We start from the raw sequence: 16,710 nt of genomic DNA on the forward strand, positions 1-16,710 counted from the left end.
CACTTGCTGAACATTTCACATGAGGTATGAACTCTRGACTTGATGAATGCTTATCCTCATTAATTGATGGACATTAAATAAGATTGCTAATCAGCCTATCCTATTTATAAAAGAGCTACAGTTAAAGCAGCAGCTCTGAGCTGCCCAGGCTCAGCAGTGACCTTGGAAGCTCTGCTTCCTGGGCTGGATGAATATAACACAGACACCAGTGGCACCTTCTCCCTCTTTACAGATCAAAGTGTCAYGAGAAATAGAACTCTGTCACTTTTATGTGTGCTCCTGAACAACATGCTCAGAAGAGTGCAGCTCCACGCTCTAACGCAGGTTTTTCTTCCTTTCTCCTGGAGAAGACATGGGGAAATGTGAATAAATAAGATCTCTGGTAGTAATATTGGGAAATAAGCATAAAAACATACTATTTCCTGCTCAGGCTCTCAGTTCCATGAAATACAATTTTGCTGGCTTTAGATTTACAAAATAYGCTATTAACAAAAATGCTATCGTTGAGGGAAACCTCAACTAATCGTACAGAAGACTGGTGCCGGATAGAGAGAGGCTCTGTTCAGGTTCCATCTACAATCCCAGACCTTGCCTTCAGCAGAAGATATTTGCACTGAACAGGAAACAATTAACAAATTAATTGTCTCTAGTAATATTCAACAGCATTGAARAATGTAGTTCTTATCTCTCAAACTTCTTGTTTCAAATGGTCTCTGACAATTTAGAACTCCTGAGCAATCATGAGGATTAAACAGGCCCATAAACTACAAATTCTGATGAAAATAGTGGCATGTGAGTGTRACAAATGAGCTATTATTATTATTAATGGTGCTGCACCACAAAGCCACTGACATAAGGACAGAGAAATGCATGCCCCAGCACTGCATTCATTATTCATGCTGATCTACAAATACCTCCGATAGTTACATAAATATCATTATCCCCATTTTAAAGATCGGGAACTAGACTAATTGGCTTGCCACAAATCTGTAGCACAGCTGAGATAAGCAATCAAGAATATTGGCAGGTAGCCCCACACACAATCCACTTGACAATACAGGTTGTCTTTGATAATGGCAGGATAACACAGAGAGGCACCGATAGCCAGTATAAGGAAAACTTAGGTATTGCAGCGATGCAGGAGAAAAGTAGCATGTGCAGAGTWGAAGGGGAGATTGCCAAAGCCTTTGACAGAGTGAAAAGCCAAAATATAAGCACCATTGTTGAACATGACAGTCACCTAGAAAAAAATATGTATATACAGCAAGTTTGTTCTCAAGTATATTGCTCCAGTTAGGAAAGACTACTGATTTCATRAAGTTTTAAAATAAATTTAAGCAATATTAGAATGACATTTCTTCAGAAGAAAATGTAAGTTGACTGTGAGCCAGCAATGTGCCCTTGTGGCCAAGAAAGCCAATCGTCTCCTGGGGTGCATCAGGAAGAGTGTTGCCAGCAGGTCAAGGGAGGTGATCCTGCCACTCTGCTYAGCCCTGGTGAGGCCTCACCTGGAGTACTGCATCCARTTCTGGGCTCCCCAGTACAAGAGAATCATGGAGCTACTGGAGAGAGTCCAGAGTAGGGCTAYGAAGATGATCAGAGGACGGGAGCATCTGCCTTATGAAGAAAGGCTGCAAAAGCTGGGCCTATTTAGCCTGGAGAAGAGAAGACTGAGGGGGGATCTTATCAATATCTTTAAGTATCTGAAGAGAGGGTGTCAAGGGGATGGGACTAAAGTCTTTTCAGTTGTCCCATGCAAAAGGACTAGAGGCAACAACGACAAACTGAACCATAGGAAGTTCCACCTGAATATGAGGAGGAATTTGTTTACTGTGAGAGTGACAGAGCACTGAAACAGGTTGCCCAGAGAGGTTGTGGAGTCTCCCTCTCTGGAGATATTCARAACTCGCCTGGATGCAATCCTGTCTAACATGCTCTAGGTGACCCTGCTGAGCGGAGAGGTTGGACTAGATAATTCGGCCTTATGGAATTCTGGATCTGTCKTAGTATTTCAAGGAAACTGGCTTATTTCTATTATTTAGGGTATTTTCAAAACACACTCCATCACCATAGCAAACAGTTAAAAAGTATTAAAAGTCATAACTTCAGCTACTAGTTGCCTTCCTGATAGCAGGATGAGCTGGTTATTCTACGTTCTTTACATGCTAAAAACCACCCAAGTTAAACAACTATGATAAACACCTTAGGAGGAAGTTGGGTCACAAGCTTTCATAACTGCCTGAAGTTTGAGAACAGCCTGACTAGCAGTAGCACAGAAACAATAAGACGGTTCCTCTACATTCAATTCCTCTTTGTTGTCATGTGTTATTAGCAATATATTGTTTGTCATCTACAGACTATTATGCAGCTATAGAATGGTTTTAAATAGCAAGAGGCAAAAGTTCAAAAAATGACATTAAAAGTTAGATGACCAAGCCCTGTTTTTTCACTAGCAAGGATTAACAAGTGAAACCATTAACACTGCAGGCTTTTCTTGCCCAAGTGCTATACATGAAATATTATGTTCTTGTCCCAAAGAGAACGTAGATGGAAGGTTCAGACTTAAGTCTAGGTTACCATGACAAAAATCTTACCATACATTAGCTGACCACAGTGTATTTGCATGAYTCACTGCAATGTGCACATTCATTACTGTTGATGTTTGTTAACTCATGAGTTAAAAGTTAAATTTCTGCTCTCAGAGTCAGTAGGGATCCATCTTGCAGTTTAGTCATTAAGGGACATTTCCTTGCAGTCCCAGGACACTACAATTCTAAGAGCTTTGTTGTTAGGTTCATAATCAGTGAAATTATGGGTTTCTTTCTAACAGACACAGTTTACTGTGCTTGCTTATTTGTTCCTCTGATTTTGGGGTGCCAACTCAACAAATTTCTGGCATTATCTTCCATTGGCCCTCCACAATTTCCAGTAAAAATGGCTGATCTGGAATCACGCTTTTGCTTTCTGTTTTGTTCTTAAGTATTCTGTTGTGAAAGACTAGGTTAACATAGAAAACACTTCAGTAACCAGCAATGTAGTATTTATAAATCTATTACAGAACAACTCCTAAACAGAACTTGGTGAAGCCTCAGGAGGTCATACTTTCCTCTGGCACAAGACAATTTTATCACTGTCATATCTAGCAGACATCTACCACAACTGTTTGTAAGGCTCTTTAATGGTAGCAACATCACATTAACCTAAGGCAGTCTTACTAGTAACTGTTACATTCATAAGCTTTTCCTGATATCTAATGTGAATCTTCTTTGATACAGTCTAAATCCATTACTTTTTGTCCTACTCACCAGGGACGTAGAAGAAAAATTCCCTCAATTCCAGTAGCTTTTTACACACAGGCTTATGTTTCTTCTGTCATCTTCRTCTTTTAGATTGAAACATATCTGCTGTCCTTACCTATAGTGATTTCTAGATCTTTGATCATTTTGATTGCTTCTTCTGGACATTTTCCAATTTATCCATGCTTTCTTGAAGTACAGCAACTGAAATTGCAGCCATTAACTTGTTTGCAAAACCACCACTGAAGAGGACAGGCATTTTCCCCCCCCCCCCCCAGGGATCGCAGGGTGTAATTCCAGTTGTACAACCTAGTGTGTTAGCCTTTTCTGCAATGACATGGCATGGTTGACTCATTTAGCTGGGGATCTGTTATAATCCCTTGATCCTYGTCTGAAACACTGCTGCTTATCTTTCACTCTCCAGWTTGTATTTGTTTCTTATTATTTCTTCCAAAATGTAGTGCTCTGTATATTTTTCCCCACTGATTTTCATACAGTGTTTTCTGGACTATTTCTCTAATTGTCCTAATCATTATGGATTCCGGTCTTCTGCAGTCTTCTCTTTCATCCTCTTATCATCTACTCAAAGCAGACTAAATGATAAAGATTTTCCTCACATCTTTTATGAGGTTGTTGATAGTGTTGCATTTATATGGTTGTAACTGCTCCCACTTGCACTGAACTTGTTCATGCGAATGAAGGTAGAACAGTGTAATCATATATGCAGCACACATTTCTTGGTACCTATTCTCCATCTTTACATGTTCTAGAATTTCCCTGTGGCTTCTAGGGTTGAAATTCCTACAGTCTGCATAGATTTCTTTGGCCTYATCAAGTATTTCACAAGCCCAAGAAACAGTACATTCTATTCTGTGTGTCTCTGTCCTCAATGCAAGGRTATCTGAATAAGTTTGTACCTTCTGTGCAGAACTAAGAGGATATAGGCAGTAGCAAAAGATGCCATCATCTGCTCCTATCACATCACTACCCCTTGCTCCAGAACACCTGGTGGTAGAGATTAGTAGGGAGCACTAAATCATAGCTACCAAAAAGGAAACCTGTAAAAAACATCTAYTTTTTGGAGTTAAAACATACAAAAGTTAAAACTTTTTTTTTAAGAGTTAAAACATAAACATAGCCATGCCCTCTAGTGTTTATGAGATGGAGCAAACTTCTTAACTGAACTTTTTAGTTAAGTTCAATAGGTTCAAGCTCAAAACATGAACATTTTAAGTAAGCTCTGTGGCAACAGACTGGCCATCAGCCCGATTAATTCATTTTTGAGTCTTTTCCAGAAAGTTTCCTGCAAGTAATTTTAGGTCAGCCCAATTTTGACAACCTGAAAGATAGACTTCACTGTTCCTCTCCACATCAGGCTGCAAAAATTCAGGGTGCAAAAACATCAATGACTTTTCATCACATGCCATCTCTATAAAGGAACATAGAAGATTCAGGAGAACAGCATATTTTGTCATGGGCATCTAAGAGAGAAAGTACTACACAATAGCACTTTGTATTGTGTATTTTATCAATGAGTATTGTCTTTAACAGTATTTCATAACAGTAGGAGTTATATATCCCCAAACCACTACAAAACACAAGAGTTTCCAAAAACATGCAATGGGACATATTTCCTGGCATAAATCATATATTGGAAAAATTATACAGGCCTGAATGCTTACCATCTATCGTCATACACATATCTTAGGAAGACCACAGGCATCACTAGCAATCAGTATCTCTCTTGTATGTTTTGTGTAATTGCTGGCACTCCTATTCTGGAATGAAAAGCTGACCTATAGGTCTAAGGCTTCACTCACAGTTTTTCTGTAATCAGCATAAGCATACAACCCAGTGAAGAACTGTAACAGAAAATTATACAGTATCAACAGAAAGAGCCTTACAAATTTACTAAGCTTAAAGATATCTATTTACTTTTTAGTGGATTTATCACACTCCCTAAAAATTGTGTTTGACTAGATGTTGGCTGAAAAAAACTACAACTTGACAAAATTCCACACTCTTCTTTATGCAATGCTTTTGTGGGGTCTTCTTGTAAGTTGTCTGCCCCTCTGATCCTTGGAATTGGTGGGCAGAGCCTATTATGGAAAGAGAAAGCCTACCTCTCACCAGGGAAGAATGGGACTGTGTAATTTAGTTTCTAGCAGAAAAAAAAAAGAGGAAAAAGTTAACAGGTGTGAGGCTTAAGGCTAGTAGGATAAAGAGCAGTGCAGGAGGTTCAGATAACATTAATGAGTCCATGAAAAGCTTAAGAATGGCTTCTCTCTGGAGAGGCTTTGCCCAACTGGATGAGTGGACCAGAAAACGGAAGAAGCCCTCAAGTCTCAGAGAACTTCCCCCATCCATCTTCCTTCTCTCAGACTAACTCTGAAGAACAGTTTTGAGGCAAGTGCAACATCATAATCCACTTTTATAACAGCATTCTTACAATCTGTAAAATGGAGCAGGAAAAAAAATTAGGCTTTAATCAAAAATCAATCATACTAACAGAAACAAAAAACCCACCAACACCTTAAGCCACATGTTCTTTAGTACTCTATTACATGCATTCCCAAGATGTTCATCAGAACAGGGCCAGGATGCAATAAAAATTCCCCACTCCTGAACTTACTCCATTGTGAAGCTATATCTTTGCATAACACAAAAAGATACAAGAAGTGTTCTCAAAGGGTAATGTAACAAGGAAGGCTGTATTATGTTATTTATAATCATCCAGAGCTGGTAAACCCCCAAGATGCATCAGCGTAGGCAGGTGTAACAAGGAAATGGGAGTYGCCATACCTGTCTTTTGCTTCCTCATTTGCCTTTGGCCCACACTTTGACATGGAAAGTCCCTTATTCTTGCAAAGCATGGATCACTGTGACAAGTTCCCAATCTAAACTACTCATTAACAGCAGATGGCAGTAGAAGCTATAGTCTGGTGCTTTCAAGCCAGCATACACATTAGATTTAATCAAAATCAATGTTTGTTCAGTTGCACAGCATCCCAGACACAGGGGACCCAGTAAGTATGGCTTGCATGCTCATCATGGGATGAGCAAAAAGTCATATGGAGTTAAATATATGGGTTTTGCAAATTTGGGGCACAATTTTTCAATTAATCTCCCTCAGTGTACTCTGTGTGTGCATACAGTGTCAGTATACAGGTCTTTCTGGGAATACCTTACTTCACAGAACAATTGCAGAATGACAGCCTCATGTTATTCAATCTGAAGTTATCTGAACTTCCATTTTATCTACATTTTAAACAAATTCTCCCGGACAGTAGCTTGATGTTAAATCACACAGAGCATACRTGTTTTTTGATAAGAAGTGAAGTTTTAGCTCTGCTTTAACTAACTCTCATAAAAATGATATCTTCCACTGAACTTCATCCATAGCAAGACAGTATGTATAAATACTCCCTGCTTTGGCAATTATATTAGCAGTGAAAAGCTGCAGGGAGTCAGGATCCAATTGTACTGGGTCTTGCCTACACAAGTAACGGAACTCAAAGTTTCTAGCTAAAGAACAACTCATATAAGTCTTTCTGATAAACTTCAGGGTCTGGTTCCCTTACATCACTTAGATTTTCTTTCCTTTCATAAATACACCAGAAAAACTCATACACATCATTTAAAACATACTGAAACCAAAATTTCAAATGACAAAGCAAGTGACCAGAAATCAATCTACTTAACAGATATAATGGGCACACCTAATATTAAATAGTTACAACTTCCAGGTCAGAAGTCAGACCAAATCTTATGCAAGCCTAGGAAAAGTGATGTTTGTTGTTCACACATGGCATAATCCTGAACTCYCAGCATCTGAAAAAGAGTTCGTGCTTGACCGCTCATGCAAACAAAGTCCATAAATAATACCTAGCACTACTGTGAATTAGTTCTTCATGCTTTCTGGTAAGATTACAAATCTTTTTATTTCAGTTAGCAGTATTAGAGGCAGCCGCTCTGAAAAGGGCGAGTTACAAATTAAAACCACTTGCAGGCTGTTTCATCCAATGAATCCTAGTTTAGCACCAGACTAATGAAAACTGCTGGCTTTGAGAATGGAAAAGAGGAAAAAAGGGAAGATCCAAGTAACTTTCAGATGAGATGCAGCTGCCAAGTTACRTAACATTTCAGAGAGCCCAGACAGTTATTTTATAGCCTGGTTTTCCTCCACAGAGCTGAATTTCCATACTGCAAAGCATTAAAGCTTCTCAAACAGTACCAAGAAAAACAGGCCTATCATCTGAGTAGGAAGAACAGGCTCATAAATCCCTCTGATATAATTACAGAGGACATCCTGTGGAGAACTCAGCCAAATTCAGAAGGATTCTCTCTGTCTCTCTCTGTCCCTGCCCCCCTCTGCTAGGATAAACTGTAAAATTAAGAATACTTTTGCTTTATCTGGCTTACATCCAAATGTGTTACAGTTGACATTTCCTCCAACAATATCAGAATTTCATACTAATCCCACCCTGATCCTGTTGCCATCGTCTTTTGCTGCTCACTGGAGTGATTGTGTGTGGCAGAAAAATGACAGCAACTGCCAAGAATTGTCAGCCTAAGCAAGCGGATGTCAGACAGGAAGAGCAAAGGCAAAGAAATGCTTTTCTAGTTAAACACAGAACTGCAGGCCAGCGAGCCATTCTTTGTTTCAACTCAACCATTACACAACAAGGGCAAATCACAAGCATCTCCATGCCTCAGACTTCCAGTACACAAAATGGAGGCAACTCCTCCCTTCAGAGGAGGCCACTGGGAGGCGTTTGTCATTTTAGATATAAAGAGACATGCAGACATTACATTATAAAGTTGACAGAGTAATTCAAAAGGGCACATACAGGTTTGGCAAGGGATTTCTCACTCAATTTCTTTTTTTCTTTTTTTTTTTTTTAAGTTGAAAATGGTTCCAATAAAGAAGCTTTGCACACATTGCACTAATGCAACACAGCTGCAAAGGAAAACTAAATTCACTGCTGGCACTGCTGTATGTGGGTGCACCTACATACATACAGATATGTTTCTATATATTACCTACAAAGTACAGCCCACATCACAGCTGATACGGATACTGTTGTTCTGTGCTTTTCTGTAATGTTATTATTTATAAGCTCTCTCAGCTTCTGGTATTTTTTGATTTAAATACAATCACTACTGCTAAGCGTAGAATTAAATAAAGGTGTTACCATATATAAGTGCAAAAGATTGATTCCAAAAATATGAAAAGGTCCCTAGTGAGCTAGTTTCTAATATACTGAAGGACACCTGAGATCAACAGCCAGACTTCAAGGCAAGTAACCACCGTATATAATCTAACAGTCTAGAAATCTAAAAGCTCAGTTAGTTCTAATTCCACATCACAGACTGTAAGACTTGAGTCTGCAGAACCTCTTACAGTAAATAGATCATGGTTACTGGTTCACCRTAAAATAAATACATACATAAAATCTAAATACTTTTATTTGTTATAAAGGAGAGGTTGAAATACTGTTCCATGAAGTGAATTGCAAACTGTAGCTAGTCCACTTACTCCACTATTTAAAGTCTTCTGAGTACTAGCATGTTTTTTCAAAGCATCTTCAGTGTACAAGATAAGATGTGAGGGGAAAAAAGCTCAGTTGTAAAGTTAGAGTGATCTTAATGTCACATATTCACTATCACTCATTTTAAATCATGTCTTGTTCTTTGCATTGGATTACTCAATGGCAAACAAAGGTACCAGTTCCAGGAAACCAAAGGTCAGACCTGATTATTCCAGTTGAAGCTTGTTTCAGTTTTAAGTCACAGAAAGTAAATCACTTTCACTGATTTTTCACCACAGTTATCTTTTTTTAAAAAGCTTAAATAAATATACATACTTCCATAGTATTACAATATGACTCCCTCTGCCAAATACCAGCCAAAGTAGAAAAGAATCTGCTGCTGCCTACTTGGTTCTTTAACACTCAACATGAATCCTTATTTTGCAAAAGAAACAGAAGGCAAATGTTAATATTCTACAAACGTTAAAACATGGACTTTATTTAAACAAGAGCTTGAATTTATCCAATAGAACTATTAGAAGACATCTATCTTATTACATGTATCAAGAACCACAGAATGGTTGATGTTGGAAGGGACCTCTGGAGATCATCCAGTCCAACCCGCCTGCTCAAGCAGGGTCACCTAGAGCGCGTTGCACAGAATCATGTCCAGGCGAGTTTTGAACATCTCCAGAGAAGATATTCAAGGATATTAGAGGAAGAACAAGATATACCATTGCAGTACTGTTTCTAATACAGAAAGGTACCTCATTACACTGCTGAAGAGGAAAAAAAAAAAAAAAAAAAAAAAAAAAAAAAAAAAAAAAAAAAAAAAAAAAAAAAAAAAAAAAAAAAGATGTTCTGAGCCTGATTTGAGCAGAAATACCTTGCCAATCGAAGCATCTTCATCAGAAGCTCCAGATCCCAATTCGTACTTGCAAGCAGAGGAAGAAAGCTGAAAAAAAGAACAAGCATTTGGGAGCAGATTGTGACAAAAGGAATGTCAAAAGCATTGAGAGGGAGTTCAGAAATGTATGTGTAAGAGGAGTGCAGAGAATTAATTCATGACCTCCACCCACAACTTTCTAAATTGGAGTTGGATTCAAAGTTCTCTCAGAAACCCTGCTCTGATTAACAATGGCTGATTTTAACCTCTCTGTCTCTGCCATCTGAGGTTTTCATTAAAAAAAGAATGAAAGAAGGAAGTCTTGAAAATAATAAATATTAGGAAGAGTTTGTTTTGTTTGAAGATCTTCATGGAAAAATCTGAACATCTTCAATGGTCTCTGAAGGTGTAAGAAAGGAGGAGTTGCGTGTAGTGGGAACACATACTGCACTACTAATTCAGCATGGGCTTCCTTATCATAAATATTTCCCCTACACTGAACACACTAGCTTCATTATGATTTATTCCACCAGATGGCGTTGCACCCTTTGTACAGCTATACACAGTTTTAATGAGAACTCAACATTTTACCAACTTAAAAAGTTCTTCCTTTTTAACATTTTCCCTCCCTTGTCTATTTTGACATTTAGAAATCTCTTACATCAAATAAATTTTTTAATTCTCCACTTCCAGCTCAACACAGGTGATTACCTCTCAGGGTCAATCACATCACACAGCACTAAACTAGAGCAAATGGCTTATGATTAATTAACAAAAGTCATCACTCCCCCTTTGATCTAATTTATGGTGAAATTGACTTTCTGTAAGCCTGATATTACTCAAATGAGTATATCCCAGGGCCTGTGTTCCCAAAGCAGCCACCTCTAAGAAATAAGAAATTCCTGTAGCTTTTTTTCATGTTTCTGAAGGGTATCTCCCATATAAATTACTGGGTAATTATTCAGATACTGCCTGTGTTAATATCAGATATATACTTTCAAAATACTTTTGGGGAAATTTTTGTTCTGGCATTTGAAATAAAAAATGAGTAGACATTGTTTCAGAATAATTCAACTTTGCTTCCCTCAATGAGCATATAGTTTGAATGAGCTCCAATTTTTCAAAGCAGAGGTGCTCTGCACGTTGGAGTATCAGCTTCTAATCTAGAACTCCAAAGTTTCGTGTTTGACAAGAGAATGTGAACCACCACAGGAAGTACCAGTTCAAGCTTTCCTGCTTCTATTGAGCCAATTTAACCCACAAGAATATATGCTACATTTCTCTGGTCTGGTCCAAATTTCAACATTCTTAAATGCACATGTAACACAGCAGTCACTCCCACACTGTGATTTATACTGGTGTAACTTCTACAGTATATACACAATTACACTAGCAGGGGAAAAAAAAGACTTTTGTTATATACTTGATTTCAAGGGACTGGAACAAACAATGTTATTGAGCAAGAAGGCTTATAAACATATGTACCATTAGACTCTTTCTAAATAGGGATATTTAGATCTACTTATTCCTTAGTATTTCTGCCAAAATTACCAATAAATGAACAAACATCTGTTTTAGCATTGGATTTCCCAATAGGAACAACTAGCTGCTGGAATGGAATAGCAACTGGATTCACTTCTGTAAAGGTAGAGGGCTCAAAAGAGACGAATCTGATTAATAACCAAAACAAATTTCAAAATGAGTACATCCTGCTACTAACCTTTAATTTATGAGATAGTATTACCAATGTAAGCTAGACAATCATCAGTTCCATCACAACCAGATAATAAACCATGCAGAACAAAGAACTATCATACACTCCTGAATCCAGTTGTTTTTCAAGTGTCCATTCCTAGTGGTCCTTTTTCACAGGCCTTTGACATTAACTCCCTAATAGAATTTTCTGCTTTAGTTATACTTTAAATAAAGTTAGAAAGTTACAAAAATGAAGTTTATGTATTTCAGTAGGACATTCCAAATTTCACTGGGGAAAGATTTTCCATTTCTGGTAAAGCCTTTGCTGTTTGTTGTTGCTGCTCTTCTTCAAAAGGTAGGAGGCCGGCAACCAAGTATATACGAGAACTTGAGGGCTGTGGCCACRAGGCAGGCAATCTGTCAGTCATATACCACCTCCAGCCATGAAGTGAAGAATTGCCTGAAGAGCTGTTTCTGGAGAGAATATTTAACTCTAGCAGTAACACCTAGAAAAACCACATCAAAATAAGTGGCAGACTAGAGAAAATTAAGGCCTTGATTCTACTTGGTGACTGATATAGCAAGTCCATGGATGGGAAGGTAGGGGGCAGAAGTCACCTTTCACAAGAAAACAAAGGGACAGCACCCAATAATGTCTAAGAAAAGACTGGAAGAGAAGGGGACAGAGAAGGACCTTTCTTGGGAATTTTCTAACTCATCAGGTACAGTGGGCCAAAGAGTACTTAAGTCACCAAATAACACTGCCAGCAAAAAGTGCATCTCATGGGATGCAAGCAGCTGCCACTCAGTACACAGGGTGTCTTCTCTGATCACTGAACAGACAGGGAACTTTCATGTAACAAGGAGAAACATTTCATGACCCTCAAAAGAGCACCAGTGATAAGGGAATAGGCAAAGCATCCCCATTCTAGAACAATGGTACCAAATCTATTGTTCTGTTCTTTTCAGTTTTTCTCCAGCTCTTCTTCTTCCCCTTCTCCCATAGCGTCTAAGACGGAAGAAACTCAAGATTTCACGTACTTTGGAAGAATTATTACATGCTGAACATAATATGGACACAAAGTGGTCAGTGCAACTCGGATGCATTTGCTATCCTGATGGTTGAAGCCGAAGTAGACTTTCTAAAGGYTATCTGAACGAAGAAAGCATCACCTATATGCAAAAACAGCCAAGGGCTAATTAGAACCTTTTCATTGGTCTGTTCTTTTTCTTCTTCCCCTCAAATTTGAATTCAAGGTTACACATACAGTAAGACGAGCCTCAATCATAATACCACATAAGATCCTGATTTGTTTCAGACCCAGAATTCAGCAAGGGTGACAAGTTTTGTTACTTACTCTGCCACTTCCCAGAGGCCAGATCATTCTGGTTCTAGCTCCTAGAAAGGATATCCCAATCAGTACTTTTATTTCACAACTGATATAAAAATTATACCCACCACAATTAACACTGGTCAGAACTTGGAACACACAACTCAGATCCATTCTTCAACTAGCAGTAGTTTCTCACATCTTTTAAGACATTTAGTTTTTCTCTAAGAAAGTAATTAAAGGCCACTGGGGCATGGAAAGTATTACAATTAAATTCTTAATGCAAGGAGCTGAGACTAAGAAACTTGTTATCTCACCTCCCATTTGACTGCCACCTGTCTTGTTCTTTATGAGCATTCTAGCACCATGTCTGTCCGACCTATTACTATGACAAAGTTACCAAGCTAGGACCTGATAAATACCTGTAATTCACTCTTTCCTCAGCATCATACTCATTCAATTAACCAATACCCCAGATCCACCAGTCTTGTCCACCTTTGTCATCTAACATGATTCATAAATATGGAAAATTTTACTACAACCTCCTGTATAAAGAAGCAACTCATCCCTTCACACATCCAATAAATTAAGTAGAAGCTCACAATGAGTTACAAAACTGCAGTGGCTGCCACAAATGCTAGAGATAAAGCCATTCTCAAATACTGTTCAGTTTATGAAAATTAGCTCTAGAAATTTTCCAGGAGCTAGATGAAGTTGCTCTTTTGAAATCAGTTATCTTTAAGCTAGAACCTTTTCAAAACCGACAGGTTAAGACTGTATAAGCCATTTTGATTTGGGCACAGATCAAGGCCACTCTAAAACTAAAGGCATTAAAAACTGAAGACTTGTTTCAAAGTGACAAAAAATGGAAGAATTCTCCTGTTACGTATTTTTACTCCATTACACCATGCTGAGTAAGTAAACTATAGCATTTAAATATACATCTGTTTTCATGTAAGGCTTTGTATTTAACAGAAGCACTATCTGTAACAGAGAAATTACCCAAACGTTAGCATTTCAGATGAATCATGCTACACATTAGCTTCTTGACAGAAGAGGTTACTATCTTGGCAGGTATTTTATTGCCAGCAAAGGCTTTCTCAGCACAGAAAGGAACCTGACATAATAGCTAAAGATTAGGAAGAGAAAGACAGAGAATGTCTGCGCTGATTTTATTATAGACAAGACAGTAACATCTGAAACATCTGCTACAATAAAAATATAATAAGGGAATGGAAAAAAAAAAACTACATCATTTGGAATTGGAAAAGACAAAATTTGAATTCCAAAAATTATGCATTTCCAGCCACAAGCTCACTTACCGGTATTCTGCAATCCAAAAAAACCCCAAAGTTAACAGTCAAAGCGGCTACTTTAGGAATGCCATCATCTCATTTTTCCATGTTCACAGCTTTTAAAAACTTCTCCATTGAAGCTCAGAATTTCCATGTTTGAGATCAGACCAAATCATGGCACTAGAGTTTTTCTTGGTTGATATGAAATAAGGAAAATTCACTTCCTTGCTCAAGTTAGACTAAGAGAGGCAACTTTATCTATTAAAATACAAAAGATCAAGCTGACCAATACTGGTTAAATCAATTGCATTTTAACACCCCTAAGTACTGGTTTCAGAAATTCGCTTTTGTGTGTAGAAAAATCGATAGTTTTATTTTTTCTAGATGTAGTTCTGGCTACTATGACTTTTGTTCTTCTTACTGAGCATTAAAATGGCAGTCACTTACCCTTCTTAATACCTACAGTAAATACAGCTAACACCGATACCCAAGCTTATTTGATCAGATCCTCAAATGGCAATAACATGACACTCCACTCAAAAATTTTCCTATTAAAGGATACAAAAAAATTTAAACAAGTTATTGAATATTTTGCTCTGTCATTTCTGACTTCAGGTGTTGCATCCTTGGGTATACTCCAACGTGCTTTTGTGATATATACTACATGAATCACAGCTACTTTTATTTAAGGTTTGAGCTCACAGAGCTACAAGCAGTTTCTGATCAAGTTCTTGATTTGTTCTAGCAATCAGACAAAAAAATGTCCATCTTAAATACTTAAAAATGGAGGAAGAAAAAAATGCCTGCAGCTGCTAACCTCACATATATTCCATATCCCTACTAAATTCAGTGTTAGGATATATTTCACATTCCCATGTATTCAGATACTGCTTGCAGCTTTTAAACACCTTCCACAAAACAAAAACCCTTAAGGTTTTAGCTCATCTTGCAACTCTGTTTTCAGTTTTGAAAAATCTAAACCTACATCTCTTCACATGTGTACAGTATAGAGTTTTCACACACGGCACGCTCTGCATAGTTAGCCATTAAACACATTTTTAAAACTCAGGCCATGTTATAATACTGAAATCAATTAACAATTTGTTCTGGGGCAGCATATATTTTTCTGATTTATTTCATAACTCTGATTCTGCCAGGAGTTTTGTGGGTAGAATAATAAGCTTCAACAGAGATCAGTCAAAACTCATGTCAAACTGCTTTATTACATCTTAAATAACATTACATTTTAATATAGTATCTATCTTGCATCCAGCTTTCTTGAAGTACACTGACTTTAAAATTAAATACAAAAGGTGTAGGGGGATACAGGGCGTGGAGAAAGCTCTACAGAGTAGTTTCATAAAAGAGAAAAGGGAAATTCATCTTTTTATGCCAAATCCAGGCCTAACGCACAATTACAGCACACTTTTGTACAGAATGTTGCAGAAAAAACAAAAAGGAGGAAAGCTACTACTGCTGCTAGGAAGGAACATTTCTGGATACAGTGAGAAGATAGGAAAGTTAACAGAACAATCTGCTGTCCAAATGCTGCTGCTTTTAACATTTTATTTGAAAAGAAAGCCAGGAAAACCTGCTCATTACAAAAATGACTCTAATCAGATGCAAAGGACTCATCCTGCAAGAGGAACTGGCTGTAAGGAACTGATTTATAAAGATGATGATCTAGGTTCCCTCCTCCCACACCCCAGAATCATTGACAGCGATTGTTTGAACAGGCTGTTTCTTTAAAAAAACAAAAAACAGATAGTGATTTATCACGCTACTCCAAAACGTGCATAGCTTTGTACTTGAGTTCTTCATATGTTTATGCACAGAGTAGCAACAATAAATGAATACAGCGACAATGGTTACAGTTTCTAAACAGGTTATTTCTTTAAAAGAAAAAACATCTAAGGACTTAGTCCAATATGCACTTTTTAGCATTTCTACAGCATGCGATTCTAAGAGTAAACCCACCCAATATGGCAAACAATCAAAAAAAGGTTTATTTTTTGTTTAACTTAGAAAGTTCAAGATCATTATTTTCAAAACATTGATTTGTACATCATACACAAAGAATTGACTCAATACCCAAGTGTAGGATAGGTCTCTTTTGAAAACAGAGATTCCTGGTTGTTGAGACTACAGGGTAGTGTTAGTATATATAAACTGCCCTTTCAAGTGGACAAAACCAAAGCAGATAAAAACAACACAAAAAAATAGGCAAAGTTGAGGGGGAAGGGGCAGACACACCGAAAATTACATTTGTTGCCCATAATAGGTGAAAGGATTCTTTAAACAAGCATTCATTACCTTGTACAGCATGTGCTTGATTACCTTACTTCTTAACATTATCTTATATATGCCATGTTTTGTGCAACAMTTATCTGTGATACTAGAAAATAAAATAAAAAAATAAAATCAGGGACTAGATTTACAGCGTTAACCACCACCCAGATTCTCTGGGCTAGGACTCCCTTGTTTTGCTCAATTGAAGAAAAGTATTTAAAAAGGAAACTTGGAAAAAATCCTGCTACAAACATGACTAAAATTTGCAAGTGTGTGAGATAAAACAAAGTTCTTAACTTCAACTTGGAAACTACAGTGAAAGCTAACTGTTTCACGATTATGATCAAGTTAATTTTCTGGTCATGCTTTTATGATAGTGTTTCATTT

The sequence above is a fragment of the Rhea americana genome, unplaced genomic scaffold (genome assembly GCF_003343005.1).
Source record: "Rhea americana isolate MKP2758 unplaced genomic scaffold, rheAme1 scaffold_254, whole genome shotgun sequence".
NCBI classification, from domain to species: Eukaryota; Metazoa; Chordata; class Aves; order Rheiformes; family Rheidae; genus Rhea; species Rhea americana.